This window comes from Cygnus olor, chromosome 11, assembly GCF_009769625.2.
Source record: "Cygnus olor isolate bCygOlo1 chromosome 11, bCygOlo1.pri.v2, whole genome shotgun sequence".
Taxonomy (NCBI): Eukaryota; Metazoa; Chordata; class Aves; order Anseriformes; family Anatidae; genus Cygnus; species Cygnus olor.
In genome coordinates, this window is record NC_049179.1 from 2,003,222 (window position 1) to 2,019,660 (window position 16,439).

General features: G+C 44.4%; 1 protein-coding gene across 1 annotated transcript in view; it reads left to right on the forward strand.

The window, feature by feature from the left end:
• The first annotated feature begins 3,163 nt into the window (after positions 1 to 3,163).
• MAPK6 (mitogen-activated protein kinase 6) overlaps positions 3,164 to 16,439 on the forward strand; it is a 69,167-nt gene continuing 55,891 nt past the window's right edge. The window contains exon 1 of the mRNA XM_040570112.1: positions 3,164 to 3,452. The gene's annotated coding sequence lies outside the window, so the exon portion shown is untranslated. The remainder of the gene's footprint in view (positions 3,453 to 16,439) is intronic.

A 16,439-nucleotide genomic window follows, 5' to 3' on the forward strand; every position in this document is an offset into this window, starting at 1 on the left:
GGCTTGACTGTATAAAACACCAATAAGCAACAGTTTTGCACTGGCAGGGAGAAGAAGAATGTTTTAATGGATTTCCCAGGTTACTGAGGAAATCCCAAACAGCACCTTGCTGTTCTTTATATCTGGAAGGCAGAGGGCTCTGCTGTTCTTCAGCCTCACCTGGCTCCCGGTGGCAGGGCTGGTGCTGGCAGCTGCTGCAGTCTGCTGTGCCGTGGCAGTGTCCAGAACCTGTCCCGCTGACCACGGCCCTGTCCAGTGCTCAGCACCACTTCATCAGCCTCAGACTCTGATGCTGTCAAGAGCAAACAGCTGCACCAGGTAACCTCAGGCTCGCTGGGGCAGCAGGGGACATGTCCACATCTTGGACGCTTCAGTTCTTGGCCCAGCATCCTAGTACAAATCTCTCTTTGGTGGCAGTTGACTGCACACAACTGGGAATGGAGCTGAGGGAGATGCAGACCCAGGAATAGCGTTTTCTGTGGGAGGGACCAGAAGGATATTTAAAGAGTAATGCTGCTCTGCAGTGCTGCAGCCAGGTCTGCTAGAGCTCATCTATCAGAGCCCAGGTCAGGTTGCTCTCTCACAGCTTGCTGCTGCACTTTCTGTTCTTGAATTTTCCTGTAATGTGCTTCTCCTGCCTATTTTTGGTTTCTTCATAGCCTCTGCCACAATACTACTGCAGCCTGACTGTTCGCCACAGGGGGTCTCCTCACCTAAACAGCGCTGCCTTTGGAGGCGTTATGGAAGTTGTCTGCGGTGCTTTATCTGCAGTGTGAACAACGGCTGGCCTTTCTGCTCTGTTTCTCGGTGCATGATTGACCAGAAGTGGCTTATAATTAGGCTGTAAGACAAGACAAGGCATGTGTTCCTGGATAACTGAAACGTGATTCAGGTGCTGGTGGCTGAGGCAAAAGGACAAAGGGACTCACTCCAGTGTAACCATCACCTGCCCTGATGCTCATTGCCAGAGCAGGCACTGTTATAATAATATAGGCAGTAGTATAATAATAATGCTCAGAGCCGAGTACTTTGCACGTTCCATCTTCAAAGCAAACATTAACTAACTCATTGGCATGACCTCCCACTGGGGGAGGCAAGATCAGGGAGAGAGTTTTAAAAGCAGACTGGGTCCTCAGGGGAGAATTAAGAGGTAAGATAGGTAATGTTTTATTACACCCCCGTTTTAGCACAGTGTAAGTGCCCAAAATGAAGCATGTGAGTTGGATAAATTCATTCCTTGCACATGACCAAGGCAGGGACGATAGGGCCACCATTCCAGAAGGTCCAGCTGTCCCCTGGATGCCACGCTATTTCCCAGCTCTGCAATGCCGCTTTCATGGGCTGTTACTGCAGAGGTGTTTATATGCATCCAGGCGATGTTTTATGGTATGCATCTAGAAAAATCACAACATAAACATGCCTGTTCACAAAATGAGACTTCTACCTGGCAGTTTACAAGGATTTTGTAGCTTTTCTGACTTAGTAAATCTCACTACTTTCCCTAATGAGAAATACCTCAAGTCTCCTGAGGGTAGGACTAGTGTTCTTGGTAGAGAATATTCAGTTTTTTATGGTTAAGTCTTTTGGAAGAAAAGAGATGGTGCTGTACCTGAGTAACTCACTGCATCTCACCTGCTTTTTAGACTCTCCTGAAAATCAGAAGTTAAAAGTGTACTCAGAAATTTCAGAAGTGATGTTTCAGGGCTCTTTTTGTTAGCTTGTTCTAAGTCTTGCTCTTAGAAACTAGGGTGGGTTAGGAGGTTGGCTGTGTTTTCACTTGTTGGCCAGAGCTACGTGTGGAGGGATGTCTCCAAAAAGTCTCTCTATAGGGTAGTACCCTTATAGGGAGGAAATATGCTATTATCCTGATGCTAGGGAAGTTTTGCAGAAGTCACCTCTGGTTAGAGAAAAGGAAAGGTAGTGAGGAGAGGTGTACGAGGGAGCTGGTGTTGCGCAGCTCTCAGGGGGTTTTGGTGCTGCTAAGTTGCTGTTTCTGCACTATTATTACTGAGTATGTGTCGTTAAGCATCGAAGAGATGGCTCCTACAGACAAATCAAATTGAATTACATGAAGGCCCCTATCATGTCCGACACTTAGCTAGCCCTTTGTCCTAGGGTCTTTATGGAGGGGGATGGCAGCAGCCTCCCACGTCCCCTGTGGTCAGAACTGTGGTTAGAAGGAAATGCCAGGAAGATTTGTCCATGCTGTCATAGAAAGTCTGGAGCCTGTAATCCTGGAGTAGATCCAAAACCTCCTGTGTTTTGTGCACAAGTCCATCCTCGGAAAGGCTTGCTGTTTCCTGATGCTCCTGGAAAAATGTCCCCTGCATGATATAACCAGAAGTCATTAACTTTCGCTAGGCTTTATCCAGACGTCAATTTACTACCAGTACTCATGAGTGAGCACTGGGAACGGATGAGGCGGTTGATGTGCCAAATTCTTCCACGGGGCTTTTCAAGCCAGAGTTGGAATGGCATTCCCTGCTTAGGCAACATTATTGAGGGAAGAGCGGAAGAGCGGGAAGACAGAATGCAGCAGTCTGGCTCGGCTTTCTTTCATTTGCATGTATTTTCTGGACAAATTTTCCTACTCTGACTCAACATTAGTAAATGTTGAGTTTTGTCTCCCAGTATGTAATTGTTCTCTGCTGATAGAGGAGGAAGAAGGCTGTCGTCATATACAGTTGGTGAAATGGCCTCTGACATTTCTGTTAACTTGTTTAAACAAATAGTCTTGAAACCAGTTGAAGAGGGCAGTGCACAGAGGTTAACTCTGTGAGTGCTAGTAAGTAGTGTCTGGTGTTCTGCTTACTCAAGGAGGTGTAGATATACTTTCACAGAGCTTGAGCTCCAGGCAGCAGATGTTTTTTTTTATTGTTTAGTAAGATGTAACTCTGTCACAAGTAAGTTAATGTGGATGAATCGTCTGATAGTCTTGCTCTTTAGCTGAATGTAATGAAAATATTCTATTCGCCTATTCAGATTTTCCAGTATTTTTGTGAGTGTGGTATCACTTGTGAAATTGGTAAGGTTACCCCCCAATATTCTTTTCTGTTTAAGTGGGCTATGATACAGAGCTATTATGAGCAGACAAAAATTACCAAAGAAGCCTGTGGCAGTGTTCAATAGCAGTATGTTTGTGTCCTTTGTTACTGCAGGCATAGTCTGCTTATTCCCAACAAACTCATGGCATCCTCTGGTTAATCCCTTGGACTACATACATTTTAGTCTCATCTTAACGCATCTCAGAGGGTGAAAGAAGTGTCATCTGCAAAAAAAGCAGCTGAAAATCTGGAGGGATTTTATGAATTGTTTTCTGCCATGTTTGTTTCACGGACCCATTTCAGCTTATCTGAGAGATCTGCTGCTGCTTCTCCAGGACCACATACAGATGGGATATGAAATGTGCTCCATTTGAAGTCCTCTGTTTTCCAGGCTCCCAGAACAATGTGGTGAGTTTCCAAATGACTGGCAAAAGATTTCAAAGTGAAATAATGCCTAGGCTTGTTCTGTGCCTGACATCCAACCCACCGGTTCTCACTCCTGGCATCTCAGACGTTTTGTGAAATTCAGAGGCCTGTACTGTACCCTGTGTGTAACAGGTTTGCCGAGGGCTTTTGGAAAGTCCCTGACAAAGACCTTCCTTGGTGTACTGAGATACAGCAGTCTTTTAAGGATTGAGGTTAGCTAAATTGTGATAAGCTGCCGGAAAAGATTTTGGGGTTCTGTTGAGCTCAGGGGAAAACACTTTAATCCACAAATCATACCTCACTGAAGGAGTTTTTGTTCTGCCTAATTGGTCGAATGGCAGTTCATCTGTGTTTTCAGTTCTGTTCAGTGCTTAGGAAAAACACTGGCCTGTCTGAACCCCGGGAAAGATTGTGGAGAGGCTGACAATAGGAAAGACCTCCTTCCTTAGCAGGTGGAGCCACCAGAATCCTGTTTGTGAACCTTGGATGACAGTGGCTATGTGGCATGCTCACGAGGTCTTGGATGGGCTGTAGTCAGCCTGTGGGCCTTACAGAGCTCTCACATTTTTGCAAGCATTTAGTAATCCTCTGTGCCCACAGGATCAATTTACGTGAGGTGTTCAACAGTCAGTATGCTTTGCTCCTTTCGGAATCTGTCTCTTTGATTCCTTTCCAATGCCCATCTGCATAACTGGAGAATCTCTCCAAGAATCTCCTTGCTGTGTTACCATTATTTTTAGTGCTAAATTACACTTTCTTCTCTGCCAGTTTAGAAATCCTTCCCAGAATGCAGGCATCCTTGTTCTTGCGTTTTTTTTTTTTCCTTCATGCAAACATGACCAGCAAGCTTTTTAGCTGACAAGCTTAACTTGTGTGGCTTCAGATGACCTTGACATCAGAAGGAATTTCTTGTATTGCTGATGGTCTTGCATGGAAATGCTTTACGCAGTTAGTTATTCAGACATTTGAGATTAAAAGAAATCCTGATAGTGGAGCCTTCATAAACACGATTTGGATGAATTGACTTTTCTGTGGGACATTGCCGTGGTGGGAGCACAGAGCACACTGTATGCCTGGGCTGCTGTTTGTGATCCAGGCAAATGCAGCCAAGCAGCCACTAAGATGCCCCCCCCCCCATGCTCACACACCGCTTTTAATCTAACAGGAATACACAGCTTGCTTAAAGCCAGGTTAGCAATTAGTGTTGATTAGAGAAGATTTCCCACAAGTGCAAGAACTGTGGATCCTCGCGCTGGCCCTATGGCCAGGAGCAGCTCCTTGCAGTGCTCAGCAAAGCATGCCTGCAGGGACCTCCTCATCCTGCCCAGCGGTGCACCTGAGACAGCCCATCGATGAGCATGGGGCAGGAGCAGTGCTCGTGTGCCAGCCTCTGCCTGCAGCGTGTCGTGCAGACATGGAAGCTGATCGTGTTCAGCCACCTGAGCACACTTCTGAGGTCCAAACCTCAGCTGGTGTGAATAGGCTTCGGTTCCTCACACGTGGCTTTCTGTTCCTGGCGTGACCTCTGTGACGGGGAAGGCAGAGCCAGCCTCAGAAAGCTGGCTGACAGCTAACAATCCGCCCTGCGCACTGCTGGTGAATATCAACCTCTCTGAAGCAATGTGAGTCCCGTGGAGAATTAAATGCGGAAAAGCTGTCCGTCAGGAGCTGGTAAGGCTGCTCCTCACAGGTGACACGAGGAGATGCGCTCCTGTCAAGGCAGTTCTCGTGCCTGCTGGGGACAGGAGTTGTGGCGGTGTGCAGGAGCTCAAAAAGCCCCGGCTGCAGCTGGGACAGCTGGTGCGGCAGTGTAGCTGCAGGCTCCCTCGCAGCCCTCACAACAGGAGCAAGGCAGCAGAGCTTCGGGGACAGAGCGCCCGCTTCTAATTGAGAGGAACATGGTGTTGTAAATCCCAGTTTTGTGTCTCTTCAGGTGAAACTGCTCTGTAGAAAATTATTTTTTCTGAGGCTTGACCTGCAAACAGCTTTGCAGCAGTGTAGCTGAAACTTTTAAACAAATAGAGCACAAAATCCTCTCTGGACACTTATCTACTGGGAAGTGGTGTCCTGCTTGGCTGGGGCTGGGAGGGGCTCAGGCATGGGTCATGGACAAATGCCTCCTTCCAGCTCCTGCCGCCCCAACAGAGCCACCTGCTTTTACAGAGGCCTCCTCAGAGTCAGCCCTGGGGGTGCCCAGCCTCCTCTGGTAGGAATGGATTGGTTCGGGACCTGCTGCTTGTATGCTTAAACACACAGCCTCTGTACAGCTGGACTTGTAAAGTCTCCAGCAATTGGTTTCCTGTAAATATTGCTAGTCTAACTAACAAAGACCAATGCTTTACAAGCGTTTCACAGCCCCCTAATAATACCACAGCTCGAAGGGCAACAGCTTGGAGGCCTGTTCTGTGACAACAGGTTTTGAAATTTGTGCTTTAATATCTTGTTTCCGGTCACCGGAGTGAGGTTTCCCGCTTAGTGCTGTAGGAACAATCACGGCTTGTATTTGATCCGCGCTTCAAAGCGAGCATTGTGCTGCCACAATGAAAGGTCCTGTTTGTGCACAAGGGCCCGTCCAGGCCTGGCACCGGCGGGGACAATGCCGGCATTGACCTCCAGCCAGAGCGTGGTCACTGCTCGGCACAAGCCACATCTGCAGCATGGGGGTGAGGCTCTCCGACCAAACTGTGGAGGGTGGGTGACCCAGAAGGGGTAGGTGTTTGGTGAATGAGCTCAAATGTCACCCTTAATCTCAGAAAAGTTAGCAATTAACGTATGTGATCACTTCCTGATTTTTTCTGTTTTTTGTTGTTGTTTGTTTTCAAGGGAGTCAAATTCAGTTTGGTGCATGTCTTTTTTTCGTTGTCCTTGGGACTCAGCACATGTTTGGAGCTGCGCTCTTGCCACAGGAGTGGTCACTGGTTTCAGCAGAGGGCCTTGTGGAAGAGACCTCATGACTCTGTGTCTTGGTTTCCCTTTCTGTAGAAAATTAGCAATGCCTCCCTCACTGTTGCGCTGAATCGGTTTTGTAGATCATGACGTGCTTCGAGGTGGCAGTTTGTAAGGGCAGGCTGTCATTGTGGGATGCAGTCACGTGAAGCTCTTAAGAAAGGGAAGAAAAGGGAAATTAGTTAATCTCTGATTTCTCCATTGTGAAGGATCTTTTTGGATAGTATGTCAAATCAAGAAGTTTGCACTGAGATTAGAGCAGTCTTTGGTCCCAGACATTACTAAAGCTCCTTCTTTTACAGTTACAGCCCCATCTGAAGCTGTGCAAAATGCAGCAAGCTACTTCCAACGTGTCTGAGCAGGCACAAGATGAAAAAAAGACGAGTATTCTTGTAAGTCAGCAAATGTCAAGTCTGGCAGTTAGTATGCAGGCATACCTCTGCGCTGGTTAGTGCAGGTAGGCTACTACTCTATTTCATGTGGACAACATGGTGTTCATCACAGATGGCGAGAACTGGCCTCAGTAGCTACATGAATACATACACACTTCGTCCCTGGTAAAATCCCCTGTTGCTGCAGTAAATTTGTACTGTAACCCCAGCAGCTGTGCTTTATTGAGAGGTTTCTGCAGTGTAAGTGAGCTCTAGTGCATCGTGTCCTGTAAAAAATTGCTATTTTGAGATTGCTGCTCTCGTAGTTGTTGCCTTTGCATCCAGTTATGTTGGTGCTTGTGAATATTCTCTAGCCACCTGATTTGATCGCTCTGTTCTCTTCTGGTAGCTGTTTTTACTTTTTCTAATTTTAAGCATTTTTAAGCAGATACCTAAAATGAGTAGACATATTATTTGGAGGTAATTTTGAGAAGTAAGAGCACCAAATAAGGCAGTTTATGACTCTTGTCCTAGCCAGCCAAACGTTATTCTACTTAGTCTTCACAGCCATCGCTGGATCCAGCCCTGCACTCCCACCCGACTGCAGTTACTGTACAAACTCATTGTTCCCAGCTAATTGCTTTTGCCTGTAACAAAGTCGACTTTCTTTAAACTGCAACACAACGTGACACCTAGCATCACGTTGCCTTCTGCCTCATTCTTCTGTGGCATGTAGCAACCTGATACAGCTACGACCAAGATAAATGCACAAGGCTGCTAAGTCAGCGCAACTCCCCTGTGTTTTAACAGAGCATTGAACAGAAAAATGCTAATGTGATGTGATCTCGCCCCAACCTTCACTGTTTGGTTAACAAGACTGAGCTCAGTGCACCTGGTCTTCTTCCCTGCCTTCAGACAAGCTAAGCTGTATTGATCACTTTATAAAGAACTAGCACAGTGCCGTGTAGTAAGCTTTCTGTAGGGTTGGAAGCGCAGGAGAAAAAGCAGTCTAAATGGTTATCTCAGGAAGTCTTCGCCTTATTTTAAACTGGGCTGACCAAGTCCTTTTGCAGGCAGTTTGTTTTGGTTTTCTACCTTACTCCTTTAATTTGTCATTCCCAGGCTTTCTTGGTTTCTCCTCTGGTTCCCCATGGCAACAGCTGCTCAGTGGTGAGGCTGTCTTTGGACTTTCAAGTCTTAACATCTCCAAGTCATCCTTGAGCAACTTTTCCCTCTGGTTGCTTTCACTGCCCTCCTGGTCTCTTGCTTGACCGCAGCATGTCAGGATATAAATTAATGTCCCGTTGTCCGGCACTTTCCTTAGGCTCTGGCGATGGATATGCAATATGAAAGCAGCTGGAGGATTTAGAGAACCTCCCAGTGCAAGTCTTACCCCACCACAGCACTATGTCTCAACTCAGCAGTGCCCTGTCAGTGTTCAAGCCTGCTCTGGCATGTGCAGGTGAAATTAAAGCATTTTCATTGGAAGTCCTAGGTTGCTGTTTGTTGTTTTTTTTTGTGTGTGTGTGTTTTGTTTTGAAGGATTATAACACAGGATCATGACATGGTTGCAATATGATTTGTTCTTCTCCACAGCAGAATAACTGCTGCTGTAAGTCCCTGCAGGTTATTGTTTCCCTTGCAGGGAAAATAAATTGCAGGGAAAATAACTTGCAGATGGGCCCACAGTCTTTTGAGATCCATTTGCATCTCAGAGCTCATCAGCAGTTGGTATTTGTTCAAGTGAAAGAGGGAGTGCTTCTTCCTCACTCAGGTCCCTTTTGTGTGTCTGTATGCAAATTTCTCATAAAAGAAATTCTGGGGAGTCCCGGGCATGTGACTCATGGTGACTCACAACAAATTTTTCATTTTGGTAGTTTTCTTTTTAGGCTGGGGTTGTGGGTTTTTTCCTCTTTGTTTTTAAAAGCAGAAATAAATTTGTCCTATTTTCTGTGAAATGACAGCGTGTGTAGTAGTGCAAGTTTCTTCTTTTCGTAAGAAACTTGTTCCAGCTTCTTTGTAATAAGGATGAACTTGGATGTACAGAAGAATATTTCATCAGCTGGAATGAAATTGATTGGACAAGGTTCACAATATTCTCATAGTAAATATGAGTAACAAATAACCTTAACCTTGTGAACGAATTTGAAAGAGCAAGAAGAAACCTGTGTGTCTGCAGTGCTCCTGGCCACCCCGCAAACAGTCCTGGCTTGTCAGGTCTGGGCAGCACTTTTCTTTCCAGCCTCTCCAACATCACCTGAGTCCATGGCTTCAGCTCGCAAATGTACTGAGTCTGGTTTTACTGAGGTTTTCAGTCAACCACATACTACCTGCCCAGCTGGAAGTGTCTGATCTTAGGATGTGCTGAGCTGGGGTTTGGTGTTGCTGGTGCTCTCAAATACTGGGAGACTAATATTAGATTCCTCACTCTGTATTCTGGTATGTGCATATGCTACTACTAAGGATTTAATCTGTGTTGGATTCATTTTCAAGTGGTTCAAAATCTCCCATGAAAGTTGATTTGAAGACAAAAAAAAAAATTTTTAAAAAAAAGAGTTCTTTAGAGGGACAAGTAACTTGTTAATTTAAAGTATTTAGCAAGGAACCAAGATAGGAGGGTGCTAATCCTGTTTGATGTCAGTTTGTTGTGTCATTTTATGTAAATTGAATTTCTGAAATCTCTATTTCCTCCTGTTAAGACGGGAACATTACTACTGCTGTGGCTCCAGAGAAACATTGGCATTGTCCATTGTTGTGGTTTAACCCGGCCGGCAGCTAAACACCACACAGCCGTTCGCTCACCCTCCCCCCTCCCTCTCTGGGATGGGAGAGAGAAATGGGAAAGTGAAGCCTGTGGGTTGAGATAAAGACAGTTCATTAAGACAGGAGAATAATAATAATAATGATAATAGTACTATTAATAATAATGTGTATGAAACAAGTGATGCACAATGCAATTGCTCACCACCCGCTGACTGATGCCCAGCCTATCCCCGAGCAGCCAGCCCCCCACCCCGGCTAGCCACCCCTATATATTGTTCAGCATGACGTCAGATGGTATGGAATACCCCTTTGGCCAGTTTGGGTCAGCTGTCCTGGGTCTGTCCCCTCCCAGCTCCTGCTGCACCCCTAGCCTGCCCGCTGGCAGGACAGAGCGAGAAGCTGGAAAGTCCTTGGCTTAGTGTAAGCACTGTTCTGCAACAATTAAAACATCAGCATGTTATCAGCGCTCTTCTCATCCTAATCCAAAACATAGCACCCTACCAGCTACTAGGAGGGAAATTAACTCTATCCTAGCTGAAACCAGAACTGCCATTGAGAAGGTCATAGGAAAGTTTGTCCTGTATGACGCAGCAGTTGATCCCCTTACCTAACACACAACACCACACGAAAATCAGGGCAAGTCAGTGGAAAGGATTTGTTGGGTGTTGTTTATGCATGTATAGTGTATGCTTGAGGAAGAGAAAACCAGAAAAGTGGCAGAGAATGACCAAATCATTTAGGTTGGAAAAGACCTCTAAGATCATCTAGTCGAAGAGTTAACCTAGCACTGCCAAGTCTACCAAAATGAGCAGAAAAGTAATCACAGCTGTAGTAGAAGTTCAATGGGTTATTCTGGAGTGACCATCCCACTAAAGCTATTTCTGACTAACTAGTCATATTGATGTATTCCAGGTTGAGTGTTTTTTGTTTTTGTTTAGCTTCATGTGTTAGCAAATATATTTTTCCTCTAGAACAGCAGTCTCTTTACCATTAATCCAAAATAATGATTTGACTTTTATAGTATATAAAATTGTGTTATTCCATAATTTGAATCAAATTTCCCAAAGAAAAAGAATCTCTTGGGTTAATTGGTAACTCCCAGAAAAAAAATGTTGGAGCAAAGAAGCTGGCTGTTTCTATCAAGTTCCTTTTACACCTAAGGAAACAGGATTTTATATGTTCCTTACAAATAAATTTAAAAAGGGAATAAAGATGTAATTCTTTCTCACACGAATGAAACTGTGTGGGTTCCAACACGTGTTCAGCTCCAGGCAGAAAAGTGCTGTCCATCTAAGTGACATTGGTACAGAGCTAAACAGGCACGGAGGTTGAAGCACACGTATTTCTAAGTGTGACGGAAAGTCCTGGGAGGTCTTTGCTTCTTAACCTGTCCCTGATCTTCACTGGGCAGTGACTAGCAGGGGCTCCTGAGCTGTGGGATGGTGGCGGGAGGAGCCTGGGCTGGGTGCAGGGCTGCTGGGTGACCTGGAGCCCTCGTGGGAGGCAGCAAGAGGACTTAGAGGCTGGTGGCTTTGCCTTTGGGCCACGTTGGGCCTCAGCCCACGCTGTCCTGCAGGAGTGTGGAATTCTTATCAGTTTCACTCGTGCCCCATTTTAGTAGGCACTGTACTTAAACCTATTGTGCTTGGGAGTAAGCGTGGATGGAAGGGCTATCAAACAGAGGGAGACAGACACTTAGAGACAGTCCAAGGAAGAGGATGGTGGATTTCCATGTTTGTTCCGGCATAGCATGGTCAGGACCTGGAGTGATGCTTCATCATCTGCTGCTTATTAATGTAATTTCTAAACTTACTCTGCTCTCAGTTAATGGATCCCATTGGATTGATGAGCCCGGATTCCACAGAATAAAATTGTACATGTATTAATTGTATGAAAGACAACAAGCATGAAATAGGACAGTTCCATAAATAAGTTAATTGGAATAAGTCATTTGTAGTAATGTTCATCTCTGCTCAAATGCAAAAGACTTCTAAGAATTAGTAAGATCATTTTCAATAATAGTTGACAAATGGCGGAGTCTTCAGTCCCCAGCTTGAGCTATCACAGATTTTATAGATAATTATTCATGGATATGGTCTGCCAGAACAAAAAATGTTCCTATTGCACTCTGTTTGTTCTGGAAGTTATAATAATTCCAGATTGGTTATGTTATGGCTGTTGACAGCTGCAGAGGATCCTTTTTCTCTCTGTCCCTACAGGGATGATCTTTAGACAGCATTGAAAATCATCTACTGACAATGCTAATCTGTGTAACCTGAAACAAAGGAGAACACAAATACAAAGCAGGCAGGATCTCCTGCTTCTTGCGGAAATGCATTGTGAGGTTTGAAAATACCCTGAATCTTTTCTCTCCACTAAAATAAATAGATAAATAAATAATGGATGGCCAAATAACTGATTAAGAAGTTGTGTTCTCTAACAGTGGAAGTCTATGCCTTGGTGCGAAAACTCAAATCCTATCTAATTAGTTTGCTAGCTAGACCTGGTGGTGGCTTTTTTTTTTTATTCTGTTTATATGACATTTTTTAAATAGCCCTTGGGGAGCTGATCTACTTTGACTAGAGCTGTGTATTATCAACCAAACTGCCAACTCAACTTTGGTACTTGATCGTGGATGGTCAGGACTGAAGCTGGAATAAACTGGAGAGATTTTGTCTTCTCTCACTGCTGGTTCCCATGTGCTGAAGTGAATAACTCCTGTAAAGAGAATTATCTTGGGGCAAATACTACACTCAATAGCTACAGCTGGCATCATGTTCCCCTCAGCACAGCTTTGGCCACAGGACAAAGGGAGTTGCAGTGCATGATATCCTTGATCTCTGCAACACAAAGACTATGAATAATCTGAACTATGAATTCGTACCGCTTCCTCATTTGGAAGTGTGAGACATGAAATCAATTTGTAACTGCCTCTGCTGTGGAACTTATGTACGAAATGTGTCTCTTGCAGTATGCTTCATGAGCCTTACCTGGTGAAGAGTAGGGGAGCTGAAAGACAAGAGATGCAGCAACTGATGGCAAGCGCTGCAGTTGTATAAGGCTCTTGTTTCTTGCTGCTGCTTCTTCTGGAGGCATGTAGACTAAAATAGGAAGGACTATGACTTTTCTGTGGTTTGCACTGTAACTTTTCTATCTGATGCAAGAGGAGGCTATTTCAAGATGGGTATAAAAATGTTGGTGGGTGGGATCTGGGACAATGGCTAGCAGTGAAGGGGCTTCTTGTGCTTGGTGGGTGTGTGGGAGGACAGTGAAGTGGCATCAAATTTAAAGCTGCTTTTGATCCCTTATAATGATTTTTCATAATGTTAGACATTTAGTGGTTTTCTTTTTTTAAACTCTTTTTTTGGGCTTTGAAATATCATAGTGTTTTAGAGTCCAGCTGTGTAACTGGGTATATACAACAGTGATTTCTTCAGGAATTTCTTCAGATCTTTAGGGATGCCTCCTTGACAACATAATAATATATGAGAGTCCATCTTGGACGCAGACTGTGGTAATTAGCTTGTTTTGGTATAAAGTTGTTTTAAAAGTTCTTTGAAGCTATGCCAGCTGACAGGGCCCTTCAACTCCGCTAGGGCAATGCAAGATGTGGAGAACTGCAGGTTACTTTTATTGATGTTAGTCTTTAAAACTGTGTATGGCAAATGTTGCAGGCAGCAGAAATCCAGCTGGATTCTGTGGGTTTAAAGACTTTATCAAGAAGTGCTGTGTAAACACTGCCTTTTTGTCAAAATGTTCCAGATTAGTCCTCCTTCCAGACAGAAATATGGAGTGAATAAGCTAAGGAACAATGGTCTAAATAAAAGAAATGATAAAATTTACCTGTGTAGTCAATGTGATGTTGATTAAGTTTTACCTAAATCACAAATTGATAGGCTCTGTTTGTATTTTCTTTTGACTGTGCTACTGCTCCTGTGATGATCAAAAAAGCTGGATTATTTCCAAAAGCATACAGCTCTGAGAGGCTTGGAATGTTTACTTGAAGTTTATTTTTAAAGAATTCTAAAAGGGTGCTACTAAGAAGATACTTCACATAGGAAAAAATATACTTGGAAAAGGCAGTGAAGAGGCGATTGGGAGTCAAATACAGTAAAACAGTCCAGGAATAAGATTCTTGAATTATTGGATGCATTTGTCTATGTGCATGCTTCGGAGAATCTTTCAGACAGGACTTCAAGATGTAAGTTCCTTTCTTGTAGCAATGCAAGTCTTCTCTAACACTTCGGATATATTTCCTTTATTCATTATTTCTAACATATGGCTTTCATTACTATGCGTGCTTTCTCCTTGTAAGTAACACTTCATATGCATTCAAGATTATATCTTTAAATGAAAATACAACATCCCATGTTTGTTCTAAAGGACAAGCGGCTATAGCACAACATATTATTTACCTCTCTGGGACTGAGGCAACAAAGCTGTAGGAGAGCTTTGATGTTCAGAACTGACTACAGTTGAATGAAAGTAGTTTTTAAAACTGCTTCTTTCTTGTCTTTTATTATGTTTATCTTTATTTACATTATGTTTCCGTAGAAGAGTCTGACTTTTATAGTTGGTTTTAATCTCCTCAAAATGTTGTAGAAGCACCTACCATCTCTTTCTCACATTAGTGACTTTAAAAGCTGTGTTACTTTTTAGCATCTCTATCAGCCACTAGCTGAGCTGGTATGTAGATCTTCACCCAAATGCCACTAAGATTACGATGAGAGATTGCTGTAGCTGTTCTTCATTACATTTGACAACTTCACGAACCCAGGGAGCCTACAACTTGTATGGGATCAGCTCGTGGAGGAAAAAAACCTGCCAAGGCAGACAGTGTTCTCACAGACAGACAAAAGTGTTCTGAAGGGTCTTAAGACAATGCGTGGTTTTTGGTTGAAAGTAAAAAGCTGTAATTGTCCAATTCCATCTGTATTTAGCAGTACTGTTGGATTTCTGAGTGCTGCTAAACTTTCTCACAACTTTCACACTTGTCATTCTTCCCAGTATCTCATGATGGCTTGCAGTCTTGGCCCATTTCACTAATTTTGTCAAAACATTCCCACAAATGCAAAGAAAGCTATGAAATCATGTTATTCAATGTCTGCTGGGCATTTCTCAGTCAGACCCAATAACAGGAAACCACCCCAGCTCTAAAGGATGAGCTGTAGAAGGGTGGTGTTGTATAAAAAGAGGCTGAACCTAGCCAGAGCCCTGTGTCTGCCTCCCACCTTTGTTCTGGGGGAGTGCAAAGTGCCCAGTGGATGTCAAGGTGGATCACGCACATCCAAGCTGTTGAGATACTGGTTCCTCCCTACATCCCTTCTCTCCCCCTTCGGGAATGATACTTCAGTGCTCCACAAACAGCTTTACTGTAATTTATCTAACGCACACAGCCAGGAAGGGTGCCTGTTGCCTACGTGTTTCAGTAACTTGCAGGAACAGCAGCGTATAGCATTTGCTGGTCTCAGTGTTGCTGCTGCAGCTCCCTTAGTTGGATCCACATTCAGCATTACCAGAGGCGTCCTTTTATATGGAATATCACTGGCTAGGATGCAGCAATGAGGAGAAAGTGAGCTGTTTCTCTTGTGCTTGTTTATGGGAATACACTGTCAGTCCTTCCTGCCCACAGTGGTAGGGTGTGGAGTGGGGCCTGCCCGTGCCCCGCTGGTGAAGCAGTGCTGGCAGTGTACAGTCTTCTCTTGGCTTGAGACAATTTCAGAGCTAGTTATGGAGGGGAGTTTTAAGAGCAGGTCAGCAGTGTCTGGTATTGATATAAATCTATTTTTCTTGTGGTTCTAGCAAGTTGGGAAGTTGGACATTTTGGACATTTGTTTGGATTCCTGGATGTCTGGAAATGCAGGATATGCAAGTGCTTACCTGGGGTTCAGTGTTTCCTGGCAACTTTGGACTTCTTGTACCTTTCTTGTAGAGATAGGCTATGCATTGATGCTAAATCTGATGCATTTGGTATGTCAGGCATTGTGCACTGCTACAGTCTGTACAAGTGTATTCTCAAAAGGCGAGGTACATCCTAAACACACTGGGACTTTGAGGTAAACTATGCCTCAAGGAGACACTAAGAGTGAGCTGCAGGTGCCTTACTGTCTGTGCCAAAGAGTATTGGATACAGGCAGGGTGAAAATGGAGGCTTTGACTAGTTCCATGGATAGTGCTCTTCTGCTGTGTACCTTGGTGTGTAGCCCAATCCTGGCTTTGTGCACCATCTCCAAGGGAATGATGAAACCTGCTGCTGAATTTCTTGTAATTTCAGAAAGAGTATTACAGAGTCCTCATCCCATTCTCCTGATCTTTCCTTGGTGTCCTGTACCAGCAGCCATCAGAAAAAAGGTTAGGCTAGTTTGACAGTCTGATTCAGTCTGACCTGCTATGGCTGTGAGTGCTGTTAAGATCCTCGGCTTTCTTCCTGTGCTGGCAGTCCTCACTCGTTGGCATTGCCACACCTGACAGCTTGAAGGATTTGACTTTTTTCTTTAATGTGAACCTCATGCTGCAGAAGCTAAGGGGTGCAAGTGGCCCCACAAAGTAAATGGGGCTCATGAGGACTTCTGGGAGCAGCGAGCAGCAAGAGCAAGAGTTTGCCTTCATAGTAGCATAGCTCACCAGGGGAGAGATGATGCTTATTTTTGGTATTCAGGTCTCAACGTCTGCTGCTGTAGGAGGTATTCTGAAATTACAGTTTGGTGCCTTTGGGCTTTAGGGAAAAAAATGTGATGTTTTTCAATGCATTTCTCTTGACACCTTTTTGTTACGCTGCTGCTGCTGCTGCCTCCCATCAGGTAAAAGGCATCTGTTTGGTGCTGGGCATGTGCTGCAGTTCCTGCTCTCCCTGCCGTGCTGCTTCGGTGCAGGCTGTTCCTGCCCTGCT